A 14,135-nucleotide genomic window follows, 5' to 3' on the forward strand; every position below is an offset into this window, starting at 1 on the left:
CAGCTACCGGTCGGTCGTAAACCAGTTTGGAGTGGGAAAATCGACCGTTGGAATCGTGTTGATGCAAGCTTGCAGGGCCATTAATCGCATCCTACTCAAAAGAACCATGACTCTGGGTAACGTGCAGGAAATAGTGGATGGCTTTGCACAAATGGGGTTCCCTAACTGTGGAGGGGCAATAGATGGGACGCACATTCCTATTCTGGCACCACCCCACCTGGGATCCGAATACGTTAATCGGGAGGGGTATTTCTCTATGGTTCTCCAGGCGCTTGTGGATCACTGTGGGCGTTTCATTGACATTTACATAGGCTGGCCCGGAAAGGTGCATGATGCACGCATCTTTTGGAACACTTGGCTGTTCAGGAAGATGCAGGCCGGGACTTTTTTCCCAGAGCGGAAGATCACGGTAGGGGAAGTTGAAATGCCCATTGTGATCCTTGGAGATCCCGCTTACCTGTTAATGCCGTGGCTCATGAAACCCTACACAGGGAGCCTTGACAGCAGCAAAGAACAGTTCAACTACAGGCTGAGCCTGTGCCGAATGACTGTGGAGTGTGCCTTTGGCCGTTTAAAGGGCCGCTGGCGATCTCTGTATGGGAAGCTGGACTTGGCCGAAAACAGCATCCCCGCGTGCTGTGCCCTCCATAATATTTGTGAAGGGAAGGGTGAAAGCTTCACTCAGGCATAGACCTCCAAGGTTCAACACCCGGATGCTGAATTTGCACAGTCAGAGAGCAGGGCTATTACAGGGGCCCAGCGCGGGGCTGCAAGGATTAGGGATGCCTTGAGGGAGCAATTTGAGGCTGAAAACCAGCAGTGATATCTGGTGCCCTGCACGGGAGTGAAGTGCAGTAGTTCCAATCTTTAGGAATCAGTGTCTGCTTAGCAGACAAGCAGACTTGCAGTGCCTGTTTATTTCCTGGACTAAGGAGTCTTTTACTTTATGCAATAATAAAGAATGTTTTCAAAGCCAAAGAATCCATTTATTGAAAAGAAAAAAATGTATTTATTGAAAAGAAACAAGGGGGTGGAGTGGGGAACAGTACAATCACAGATTCGCGTATGTCCTGTCTGGTGTGCTGTGCAGTGAGTGCTGCACTTCAGGACAGCTATACTTTATGGTGATGGGGGTTGAGTGCAGAGGGTAAGGGTTGTGGTCTTCAGGGCTGGGTGGTGAAGATACTGATGTTGGAGGCAGTGGGTGGCGTGAAGAACACGGAAGTTGGGGAAAGTGGGTTGGAGGTGACAGTGGGGCACAACGGAAAGAGTTTTGGGACAAGGGATGGGGGGGGGGGGCGTTTGTGTTACTGCTCCTCTTTCTGCATGGCTACCAGCTCCTGGATAGCATCTGCTTGGCGCTCCAGGATGCTTATGAGCCTACCAGTGCTTTGCTGCCGGTGTGCGGTGCTTTGCCGCCGGTGCGCTGCGTTTTCGTGGCGGATCCTGCTTTCTCTCTCCCTCCAGTTCTGTGCTTTCTCATTCTCTTTAATAGATTGCCGCATCACTTCTTGCAGCATGTCTTCTTTGCTTTTTCGTGGTCTCTTCCTGAGTCTTTGCAGTCTCTGAGCAGGCGATAAGAGCGACGGCTGAGATCTCAAGGTTGATGCAGCTTTATAGGCAAAATGCAACATTTAACAGAGGCAGCATTGTTTATACCAGACAGAGTAATGATTCCCTCCGCACTTAAGGAGTAGAAAACACACAGGGTCTACACAATAGCATAATTTTCCCGTCTGAAACAGAGCGCACACATCCCACAGGAGCCTTAAAATGGTGAGTAAGGGGGACTGATTGTCCTCTGGGTTTCTGTGCCTTGGGGAGAGCCAACAGCTTCAGGGGGCACCTACACTGAATGCTGTCCCAACATTTTCCACAGGAGTTCATCCTGGACGATATTTCGCTGCTGAGGGTGACCTGGGAAGCAAGGGAGGGTCTTCTACTGCAATGCGGCTTCCGCCCTGGCCCATGTGCAGCTTGCCCGTGTGCAGCAATGGTCCCCCCACCCCTCGCGGCACAGTGGCGCACACGTTAGCCTGGCTGGGACAAGGACCATGGTGACTCTCCCGATAAACCTGCGCAAGCGCATTGCACACATTCTGGATGAGACATTCGAGGAGATTACCGAGGCCGATTACCGCGATTTGATAAACCACATCAATGCACTATTCCGCATCTAGGCATGCATGCCTAACCCTCCTCTCCCAAAGAGCCCACACCAAAAAAATTCCTTCCCGAAAAAAAAAAAAACCCCACTTACCGGGAACCTGCTCTTCTGTTTGTCCTCCACCAAGTACTGGCCGCTGCAACTGGCTACCTTCCTCCTGGCTCGAGAAGAGCCCCTGGCTGCATGGCTCCAGGAGTTCCGGGGTGTCTCCATCCGGCCCACCACCATCACTCCCGTTTTCCTCCTCCTCCCCTTCAGACACCGGCTCTGAAGTGTCCATGGTGGTGCTCGGAGTGGAGGTGGGGTTAACCCCAAGTATCGTCTCCAGCTCTTTGTAGAATCGGCAGGTCGCGGGGGGAGCTCCCAAGCGGCCCTTTGCATCGTGGGCTTTGCGGTAGGCACTCCGCACCTCCTTCACTTTAATCCTGCACTGCAGGGCGTCCCGGTCATGGCCCCTTTCCATCATTTCCTTTGATACCTTCCCGAAGGTATTGTAATTCCTACGGCTGGAGCGCAGCTGGGACTGGACAGCTTCCTCCCCTCAAACACTGATGAGCCATTGCTCCATGCTGGGGCTCGCTTGGTGCGTGGAGGCATGATCACCTGGAAAGATTCGCTGATAGCACTCCACACCACGCCAGGCTGAGTAAACAGGAAGGGGATTTTTAAAATTCCCGGGGAATGTAAAGGGTCGGTCACATGGTTGGTTACCTGAGGCCAGGGCAATAGAGTTTGAACTGATGACCAGAGTGGCTAGAACAGGCATTGTGGGATACTGCCGAATAATTTTGGAGGCCATTCACAGCGCATTGGGCGGCCACACTGGCACCGCAGCGCTGCAGCGGCAGGGCAATACTCGCTATTCCTCTCGGAGAGGTGGAGTACATGCAGCGCTGCAACCACGGAGATACAGGGCTGCAAACGCCTTGCCAGCGTGGACGGGGAGTGAGTTACAGCGCTGGGGGCGCCTTTACAGTGCTGTAACTCTCAAGTGTAGCCAAGGCCAAGCTTTTGAATTTACACAGAGCTCTTCTGATCTGGAAAAGGTACTCAGAGTATCACAGCTAAATATAAGGTGGACCAGATATGTTTAGCATAAGTAGTTAGCACATATTGTGAGAGATCATTCAAAGTGAAGTGGCCAGTTAACAACTCTCCAGTCATAGGACAAAAAAAAGGGGGTTAGTGGATTACAGATTGTTGTAATAAACCTTAAATCCAATGTCTTTATTAATACCATGATTTTTAGTGTGTAGTAAAGTTATGAATTTAAGCTCCCAGGCTTGTCTTCTGAAAGTGTTGTGCAGGTTTCCTTTGAGGTTGAAGACTGAGGTGTCAGATATGGAGTGATCATTTTGTGAAAAGTGTTTGCCTACTGGTCATATGGTATTTCTGTCTCTTATCATTTTTCTGTGAGTTCATTTGATAGCGTAGTGATTGACTGGTTTCACCCACATAATCGTTATTGGGGTATTTAGTGCATTGAATGAGGCATGTTGTTATTGCAAGGTCTTGTGCCACTTTGATTTGGTGGGTCCTGGTCTGTGGGGACCTTGCTTCTGATGATGATGAGCTTGGAAAGACTGGAGGGTGGTTTGAAAGCCAGGAGAAGGAAGTTCAGGAAAGATTTATTTCAGAATGTGGTGGTGTTTTGTTTTGTTTTGAGTACGGGTTGTAATTATTTAATGATACCCATGCAGGGTATCCCCTACCATCTCGGTAGGGTAGTTGGTGACAACTAGGGATGTGTGGTCACAGGGTTTTTTTTTCTTTTTTTTTTTTCTTTTCTGTATTGAAGCAGGTTCTCTTGGAGTATTTGAGTGGTCCATTCCATGCTGCAATCTACTTCTCTGGTGGAGTGTCCTTGTTTGGTGAAGGTGGTTTTAAGTATATTAACATGTGTGTATCCCATACTTTCTTCCCAGAGCATATTGTGTGGTTTCTGATGCCAAGCTGTCACCTATTCCTTTTTCCATAATTCCCCTTTTGTCCCTATTAATAAATGCAAATAAATTTACTGAAAATTTAGTTTTGATTTGTAGTTCACATAATCATTCTTGCTGTGTTTGGGGTGGTTACTGAATCGGAGAACACTATAACAGTAACACTGCATATAGCATTTGGGATGTGTGTGATAGAGATAATTTGTGTATGTGGACATTGAGGGTACGTGATGGTTGTGTATGGGCGTCTATCCAGAACCAGCTTTCCCTGTGTTTCTCTTGGCACTACATAGTATATGTCAGTGCCTCTTTGGATGACACTGTCAGCTCCCTGATCTGAGATGAGCATATTTCAACCTCCAACTGGCCATGACATACCTTCCCTGAGGAAGACAGTTACTGCCATACAAAACCCACTAGTCCAACATAAGTCCTTGTCTTCTCCGCAGTTTGCATTTCTGAGCATCTCATCTGATCTGCAAAGTCCGGCCCAGCTTCTGATGATGAAGGCCTCACTTGTCCATTCCGTGCGTAGTTTATAAGGTTTTTAGCTGTGTTGTTATAATGTAAACAGAGTTTATTGTTAGGAAAGTTTCAGGTGAAGTGTTGGTGTTATTGGGTAGCGGTGGCTTTGGAGCCAATGGCCCCACCCGTGGGAGATTCCATTTATGTTACTTGTGGGAGAGTGGGAAAGAGAGCAAATCAGTAGTTTCAGACAAGACCCTAGTATCGCTTTACAGGTAATACAGATCCTTTTGTTGTCCTTGCTATTCTTTATGCACAGTCTCTGTTCCCACTGTTCCTCACCAGTCTCTATCATATTCACTTATATAGGTGGACACAAACCACCAACTTTGAGGTAGGAGCTTATGTTCTCCTTAGGGTTGCCAACTTTTTAATTAAGGGTGGGGCTGAAGGATTCAGAGTGTGGGAGGGGGATCTGGGCTGGTCGGGGTGCGGGAGGGGTTAAGGGCACCAGCTGGGGGGGTGGGCACTGGGGTTCAGGAGAGGGCTACAATTAGGGGGGTGGGGGTCAGAGGTTTGAAGTGTGGGAGGGGGCCCCGGGCTGAGGCAGGGGGTTGGAGTGCAGGAGGTTGAGGGTTCTGACTGGGGATGCAGGCTCTGGGGTGGGGTCAGGGATGAGGGTGTTGGAGTGCAGGAGCGGGCTCTGGGCTGGGTTGGTGGAGCTGAGGGGTTTAGAGTGTGGGAGGGGGCCCCGGGCAGGGGCAGTGGGTTGGGGTGTGGGAAGGGGTATGGGCTCTGAGCTGGGAGTGCAGGCTCTGGACTGGGCCAGAAATACGGGGTTCAGGGTTCAGGCGGGGACTCTGGGCAGGGGGTTGGAGGGCAGGGGGTGAGGACTCCAGCTGGGGGTGCGGGCTCTGGGATGGGGCTGGAAATGAGGGGTTTGGAGTGTGGGAGGGGGCCTCAGGCTGGTGCGGGAGGGGGTTCTGACCTGGGGCCAAGGATTGGGGCATGGGAGGTGGTTTGGGGTGCCAGCTCCCAGTGGCGCTGACCTCAGGCAGCTCTTGGGAAGTGACCAGTATGACAAGCGCCACCCCAGCAGCTCCCATTGGCTGCGGTTTCCTAGGAGCCATGTCCTAGGGACATGCTAGCTGCTTCCCAGGAGCCGGGCACGGAGTCTAGCTGCCCTGCTAGCACGGCAGCCAGCCGAACATTTAGTGGCCCAGTCAGCTGTGCTGACCGGAGCCGCCAGGATCCCTTTTTGATCAGGCATTTCAGTAGAAATCCAGATGCCTGGCAACCCTAGTTCTCCTTGCAGGCATCTGCTTCTGATACTTTTTCTGCTAGCCTTTTTCTAGCTGGTGACATATGAAGCAACTCTTAGAAATAGGGCTGTCAATTAATTGCAGTTAATACACATGGTTAATTTAAAAAAAAATTAATAGCACTGTTAAACAATAAAATACCAATTGAAATTTATTAAATAGTTTTGGATGTTTTTCTACATTTTCAAATATATTGATTTCAATTACAACACAAAATACAAAGTGTACAGTACTCACTTTATATTATTTTTTTATTACAAATATTTGCACTGTAAAAATGATAAAATAAATAGTATTTTTCAGTTCACCTCATACAAGTAGTGCAATCTCTTTATTGTGAAAATGCAACTTACAAATGTAGATTTTGTTACATAACTACATTCAAAAACAAAACAATGTAAAACGTCAGAACTTACAAGTCCACTCAGTTCTATTTCTTGTTCAGCCAATCGCTAAAAGAAACAAGTTTGTTTACATTTAAAGAAGATAATACTGCCCGCTTCTTATTTACAATGTCACCTGAAAGTGAACAGTCATTCGCATGGCACTTTTGTAGCCAGCACTGCAAGGTATTTACATGTCAGAGATGCTAAACATTCGTATGCCTCTTCATGCTCTGGCCACCATTCCAGAGGACATGCTGATAACGCTCATTAAAAAAATAATGTATTAATTAAATCTATGACTGAACTCCTTGGGGTAGAATTGAATGTTTTCTGCTGTTTTACCCACATTCTGCCATATATTTCATATTATAGCAGTCTCAGATGATGACCCAGCACAGGTTGTACATTTTAAGAACACTTTCACTGCAGATTTGACAAAATGCAAAGAAGGTACCAATCTGAGATTTCTAAAGATAGCTACAGCACTGGACCCAAGGTTTAAGAATCTGAAGTACCTTCCAAAATCTGAGGGGGATGAAGAGTGGAGCTCAACACTCTCATGCGGAACACACTCATGTGCAACACTCGCGCAAAAAGCGACACACTCTCATGCGGAAACTACAGAACCCGAACCACCAAAAAGGAAAATCAACCTTCTGCTGGTGGCATCTGACTCAGATGATGAAATGAACCTGCATCAGTCCGCACTGCTTTGGATCGTTATCTAGCAGAACTTGTCATCAGCATGGAGGCATGTCTTCTGGAATGGTGGTTGAAGCATGAAGGGATATATGAATCTTTAGCATATCTGGCATGTGAATATCTTGCGATGCTGGCTATAATAGTGCCATACGAACGCCTGTTCTCGCTTTCAGGTGACATTGTAAACAAGCAGTAGGCAGCATTATCTCCTGCAAATGTAAACAAACTTGTTTGTCCGAGCAATTGGCTGAAGAAGAAGTTAGACTAAGTGGACTTTCTAGGCTCCAAAGTTTTACACTGTTTTATTTTTGAATGCAGTTATTTTTTTGTACATAATTCAAAATTTGTAAGTCCAATTGCAATGATAGAGATTGCACTACAGTACTCGTATTAGGTGAATTGAAAAATACTATTTCTTTTGTTTTTTACAATGCAAATATCTGTAATAAAAAAGATATATAAAGTGAGAACGGTACACTTTGTATTCTGTGTTGTAATTAAAATCAATATATTTAAAAATGTAGAAAACATCCCAAAATATTTAAATAAATGGCTTTCTATTATTGTTTTGTTTAACAGCGCAATTAATCGTGCGTTTAAAAAAATTAAGCAAGATTAATCACTTGACCACATTACTTAGAAGGAAAGAGCTTTCTAAGGAAAATTGAAAGTAGGGCTTCTGAAATGACCAGACCCCTCCTTAACACACACACACACACACACACACACACACACACACACACACACACACACACACACACANCACACACACACACACACACACACACACACACACACACACACACACACGTTAATTTCTTTGTAAAAGGCCAAGATTAATCATTCATTCACCCTAACAGTCACTTTTCAGAGGGTCAGCCAAAAATAACAAAACAAAAAATCAACCCCACAACAGCAACAGCCAAACCCAATTCCAGACATGTTTGTATCTGAACTGTGTGTGTATATATATATGCGCATATATGTAAAAAATAAATAAGGAGCTTGAGCTGTTCTTGAATAACCCTGCTGTTGGAAGCTTATTCTTCACCGGTAGAAGTTAAAAGATTAGGAGGTGCTTGCCAAATCAGTGAGAGGCAAAATGAGAATGGGAGCTGGAGAAGCCATGTCAGTGCTAGTGCATCATGAAAACAGAACATACTGAATTGCTTGAGCCCTTGAACAGTACATGAACTTCTAATCAGTGTTTTTTTTCTTGAAATTTAGTACTGAAATGTTTGGTCCTTTGTCAGAGGAAGGCAAGGTTGATTTTAAGCCTGTCTGCCTTACTGATTGTTTTATACTTGATGATATGAAAAGTTTATTTGCTTAATTCAGAGTAAAGGCAGTACTCTCTATAATTTTGATACATGTTTTGTTAATGATTTCTCTTATCACATGCATTTCTGTAATGTGAGAGCTGTCTGGTGAATTAATTGTAAGATTGGTTTTATTTCCTGTCCCCCTCCTGTTTGAGAGTTTTAGGGGGAGCATTTACTTTTCAGGCTTTCTTCCTTTTTGATTTTAGCATTTTTCTTGAGTTTGACATTTGGAGTAGCACTGCTGCTGCCTCTCCTCACCAGATCAACAGTTCTTTTTTTTAATGATCACCATTATTCCGTAGATTTAATCCACATCTCTCATAGTTCTTAAAGTCATACAGGTCTCTTTCCCTTCTGGAAATGTGTGTGGACTGTGCTAAAATTCCTTTAATAATTCAGGACATTTCATTATGTGGTGTGATATGATGATCCAGTGATTAATGAATAAATTCATTAGTGTGTGGAGTATGGAGGATGGGAGATTTTAAACCAGAAGAGGGCAGCAACACTTAAAAATTTGTTTTAGATTGGGTTTTTTGTTCCCTTTTTTGCTTTGCCAGTAAGTCATGGATATGTGCTCTGCTTGTTTCTTGGACTGACTTTGTGTAGCATGTAAAAAGCTTCCTAATAGCATTGTAGCAGTTGTCATTTTAGTAATATTTTCTTGATCACTTCCCCCTTCTAAATAATAGAAAACTGACAGGTAGCACATACAGGGAACCCATAGATTTTCTTTCTTTGAAGTGCAGTTCTGCTATGAAAATTATCTTTGTGATAATATTGTGAGTTTCCATATTTATTCTGTGTCAAAGATTCCAAGTTAAAATGATATTTTTTTATAACTACCATTGTGCAAATTCCTACAAGGATCTGAATGTCAAGCTGAGTACATTTCGACTTGTATATCATCATCATGTATTGTACATCAGTAATATATTGTGATTGCAAAAATTTCCCTCAGATTCACCTGAACAACCATATTGTCATCAGTTTGTGCCCACGGGTGTACCTGCGGGCATAATTTGACGATTAGGTTTTTAAATGTGACTGTGAGGGTAGTCACAAATAGACCCTTGATAGATAAATTTCAGGACTAGCAGTGTAACTGGAGTTTAGTTAATAATTCTGTTGATGTGTGAACCAGAAAAGAATGCAGTTTCCCGTCACATAGCTTTGCTGCCTCTGGAATAGAGCTGGGTGAAAATTTTTGGCCAAACAGTTTATTTACTAGAAAATGTAGTTTCAGTTGATCCGAAATTCACCAAATAGTTTTGGTGAAAAGTAATTGTTTTCGGGACTTAAGTACCATTAACAAAGTGGCCAGAAGAGGTGGTGTCTCCCTTATAACCTTGAGCTAGGGTTGCCAACTCTTGACTGAAGCTATTCTGGGAGATTTTTTTTCTCAACGTGATGTAATGTCATTTTCTTAAAATATCCTATTAAAATCTCCTGGATTGCTTTCAATAGTCACTGGGAGATGGATGCCAATTCTGGGAGACTCCAGGCCAATCCTGGAGGGTTGGCAACCCTCCCTTGAGCTCAGAAGCTAGAGAACTCTGCTGGGCTGTGAGAGAGGTAGGTTTAATTGCCCTCTCTGCCTAATATGGAGCAGGGGTTTGAACTTGGGAAGAGAGTGCCCTAGCCACTGGGTTATGTGTTATTCTTGTGTGGGTCTCTCTGAATCTTTTATGTTGAAGCTGTTCTACTGTGTATAAATAATTAGTTGTTGGAGCAGGAATATGAACTTGGCTCTCCCACTTCCAGGTGAGTGCTAACCTAACTAACCACTGGACATACTCACCTTAATAACCCATAGCCCAGTGGCTTGGGCATGTTCCTGCAATGTGGGAGAGCCAAGTTCAAATCCATGCTCTACATCAGATAAAGGGAGAGACTGAACCTTGGTCTCCTACATCTCAGATACATGCCCTAATCGCTGTGCTAAGGTTAGAGAGGCACAACCAACTCCTCTGGTTGTTCTGTGACTCTATCTATCTGTTTCTTTTAAAAGTGCCCAGAAATTAAATGAAACTGTTTATTTCAGGTTGACTGAAATGTTTAGTTCAATATGACACAAAAATGTTGTCCACTTTTTTTATTCACCATTAAAAAAAATTCTAATTAAGGGCCGGTCAAACCAGCTTAGGGTTTTTTGTTATTTTTTTCCTCAGAACTGTCAGTGAACCAAATAATTAGTTATTCACTCAGCTGTGCTATGGAGGACCTGCTGTACTAACAAATAGTAACAAAAAATTAAAAATTGTTTTTGTCACCGAATTGGGCAGCTATGACTCTGCATACTTAGAGGGAGCAAATCTGCTGAGTTAAGAAGATGTCATTTTTATGTATTTTCTTTCCAGTAGAACAACTCTCCTAAAAATAGTGGCAATATTCCAAAATGCTTCTCTGCACCCTTAATAATAATTAAAAAAAAAAAAAAAAAAAAAGCACGTTGCTTTTTGTGACATTGGAGGAAACATATGAAAAATAACTGAAGTAATTTACACTTGCTGTGATAAGACATTAGTGATGTGTGGGGTCTCGAGTGCTTTCTTGTGGAATGGTTTTTATTAGATGAACCATCTTTTTCACAGAGCTGATTCAGGCAAGGAATATCTTAACTACAACAAAGTATTAAAGGGTCCATAGTGTTCAGCAATCTAATGAAGTAAATCCAAATGTTCACATATTACGAAAGAGTTGAACTATACAGTAGGTGTTCCTTTACCATCTATAAGTAAAGAATTGGCATTTCATTTGTATTCACTGCTGTTGCTCTGGTTTTAGAAGCTGACTCACTCCCTGAACACAGTAGAGGGCTTTTCCTAATATATTAGTTTAAAATTGTCAGAGCTGGATTGCTGATTGCTATGGAAGCCACTATAATTACATCAACAGTTTCCAGAACTTCAAGCACAATGCAGAGGTGTAGCTTCTAAGAATAAAAGTGCTTTGAGCAATAGAATTAATTATGAGAATGGGCATATTAATGTGTCAGTGATTGGTAATGCCAGTATACCCTTATTGTTTTCTGCTGCTATTAGTTGAAGAAAGAGAAGAAAAATCTGGCCAGGTTTTGAATGGATAAACCAGATATGGCTTCTTCTGGGCTAGACTTGCCTAGGAAAAGTTATACACCTCTACCTGATATAACACGAATTTGGATATAACGTGGTAAAGCAGCGCTCCGGGGGGGAGAGGGGACACTCCGGCGGATCAAAGCAAGTTTGATATAATGCGGTAAGATTTTTTTTGGCTCCTGAGGACAGCGTTATATCGGGGTAGAGGTGTATATGTAAAGCCTGACGAAGTCATGACTAAGGGAAGGGTGCAAATCTGCAAGTATTAGAAGGTTGTAAGGTTTAGATGACAGTGTGGTTTAAAAAAACATGAAATCTCTGTGTCTGCTACATTACAGCCATCACTATCCCCACTACTGGTGGAGAATTACAAGTTCTAATTTTCCACGTGTAGACAAGACTTCAGAAAAGAAAAAAATAGGCTTAATGTTTCCTGGTGACAAAAAAGTTTTTTAAAAGAAAATCCTGCTAATGATAGCCACAAGATAATCACAATAGGACACAATGAGGGATATTTCATGAGGTTATTAATACATGTCCTGAACAGTTGAGGCTTCATGTCTTATAACATGCCCAAGGTGTATAAATATAATAGTTTGGTAAGACACATAATCATCCTCGCTTAATATAAACCTGAAAAATCTCAACCAGACACACACAAATGGCTTTACAAGAGTTTTACTGTTCCATGAACTTCAGTCTCTTCTCAGTGAGTATATTCTGAATCTTAAGGTTCATGAGATATTAAATTATCCAAAATGAAGCTGAGAGAGAAAGATAAATAGTATCAGGTAGATTAAGTCTCATGTTAACAGGACCAGCTTTGTAAGTGCCCAGGAGCGTAAGGATTTATTGATAAGAGCTGCAGGATACAGGTATATTGCTGAAAAACTTTTTATTTGTATGTGTTTATGCCCACATTTAGCATATGTTTCTTTCTGATATTTTCTGAGCCTTTATTCAAACTTTCAGAACACCATAAATTAAAATAAGAAGTTTCAAACAGTTGCTGGATTTGGGAAGAGTTATCTGTAGCATGCTTTTTTCAAATAAGATACTCCCTCACTCCAAGAACGAGTGGGGACGAGGAGAATTTGTTTCTAGCTCCATTTAGCATAATTATGGACTCAGGTTAACTGTCTAGGACACAGAATAGGTAAGAAACTTTTCTGGTATCAATTTAGAGATAAAAGAAGCAGACTAGTGCTTCAGAATAAAATGTTCGTTATTGAAAGGAATGACTCCAGTTTGTTTACTCACTCTTAACACAATTCTATTCCCTCTATTAAGTCCTTAATGGCCTGGGATCTATTTATTTGAAAGAACATCTTTCTCCCCGCTACAGATACTGCTACACTAGGGTTAAGCTGGGGCACCCAAGACGTTACTCTGTATAAGGGAGCAGGAGGATGTTCTCTCTGATGTTCTGGAACTTATGCCCTTCCCTTGGTCTGAGAAGTCCCGATTTGTTGACCTGTAGGGCAGACTGCAAACCCCATTTGTTTTCCCTAGCTGTTACAGTTGTATTTTTAAACTGTGTTAAGCAAAGGATAGACCCTCCGTATTATAGAATGAGTGTATAAATCAAAACAAATACATTTCTCCTAAATTATATTTCTCTCCTCTCCCATGGCCCCATCTCCCAAATAGTTTTCTGTATGTATTCTGCAGTTTTAATTGTTGAGTAACTTCTGAGCTGGGTGTGGTGTTCCTTCTTGATGATGCAATTTGTATGCTATTACATTCCATGATTACTGTTTTTGCTGCAATATTAGCTGTAATTATTGCTGGGCATCTTGTGCCTCTTCCCCTCTTCTCATTACAGTCACCAGTACAGATTATTTCAGTTAATTACTAATGCACTGTGTAGCCAACATGATTCAGAGTGTAGGTTGATTAAAAGAAGTCCCTTTAGCTGGTGTTGGTTACTTAGTCATTAGCAATTGTTAATGTCAATGTGCTTTGTATTTTTTTATCAGTGCTGAGTTTTGTGTGTAGCATTTTAAGGTATTTGGTCAGCCCATTTTATTATATATCAATGAAGATACTTTGAGAGCTTTGAATCAGGCCTGTAATTAATATTCTCCATTTTCTGTGACACTGCATATGCTTTTTGTCTGCCCCTCTTAACGTAGTTACATATTTACGCAGATTATCAGAAGGTTTCTTGCTGATTTTGTTTGTAATAATTAATATACTACAGTTGATCCATTTCCTTTTCTTCCTGTGACTCTCAAATTCCTTCCTTGATCTTTAGCCAGAGAACACAGACAAACCCTCCCCAATACCCTGTAGCCTAGGGGAAGGTACTAAGAAAGCTCATGAGTTCTAATCCCAGCTCTTCTACTAACTGCTCTTTATTTCTGTGTACTTCCCCACCCTTATTAACTAAGGCCTAAAACCCCTACGTTAGGGTGGTATAACTATTGTTCACCTATCTTACAGTTAAAATAATGTAGAGGTTGGTTAAGGTCACATCAGGAATTAGAACTCTGATCTCTATTATGAAAGATCCAAGTCTCGTTCACTTTGCCACGCTGCATTTTAGGTAAAAGGGCTACATTCTATCTTTGTGTAATTCAGAGTAACCCAGTGTGGAACTTTGTTTCCCTCTCTTACTTAGACCACATAGAACAGTGGTTCTCAAACTTTTTTTTTCACGGACCACTTGAAAATTGCTGAGGATCTCGGCGGACCACTTAATGATCTTTCCAACTGTTGTTTGTACCGTTAGCTAACTATTGTAAA

The 14,135-nt window shown here is 42.7% G+C and overlaps 1 protein-coding gene across 2 annotated transcripts in view; it reads left to right on the forward strand.

Annotated features, from left to right (window-relative positions):
* Positions 1-14,135, forward strand: part of CDKAL1 (CDK5 regulatory subunit associated protein 1 like 1) — a 759,057-nt gene that overhangs the window by 279,985 nt on the left and 464,937 nt on the right. The gene's annotated exons all lie outside the window — the stretch shown is intronic.

This window comes from Trachemys scripta, chromosome 2 (assembly GCF_013100865.1).
Source record: "Trachemys scripta elegans isolate TJP31775 chromosome 2, CAS_Tse_1.0, whole genome shotgun sequence".
Taxonomy (NCBI): domain Eukaryota; kingdom Metazoa; phylum Chordata; order Testudines; family Emydidae; genus Trachemys; species Trachemys scripta.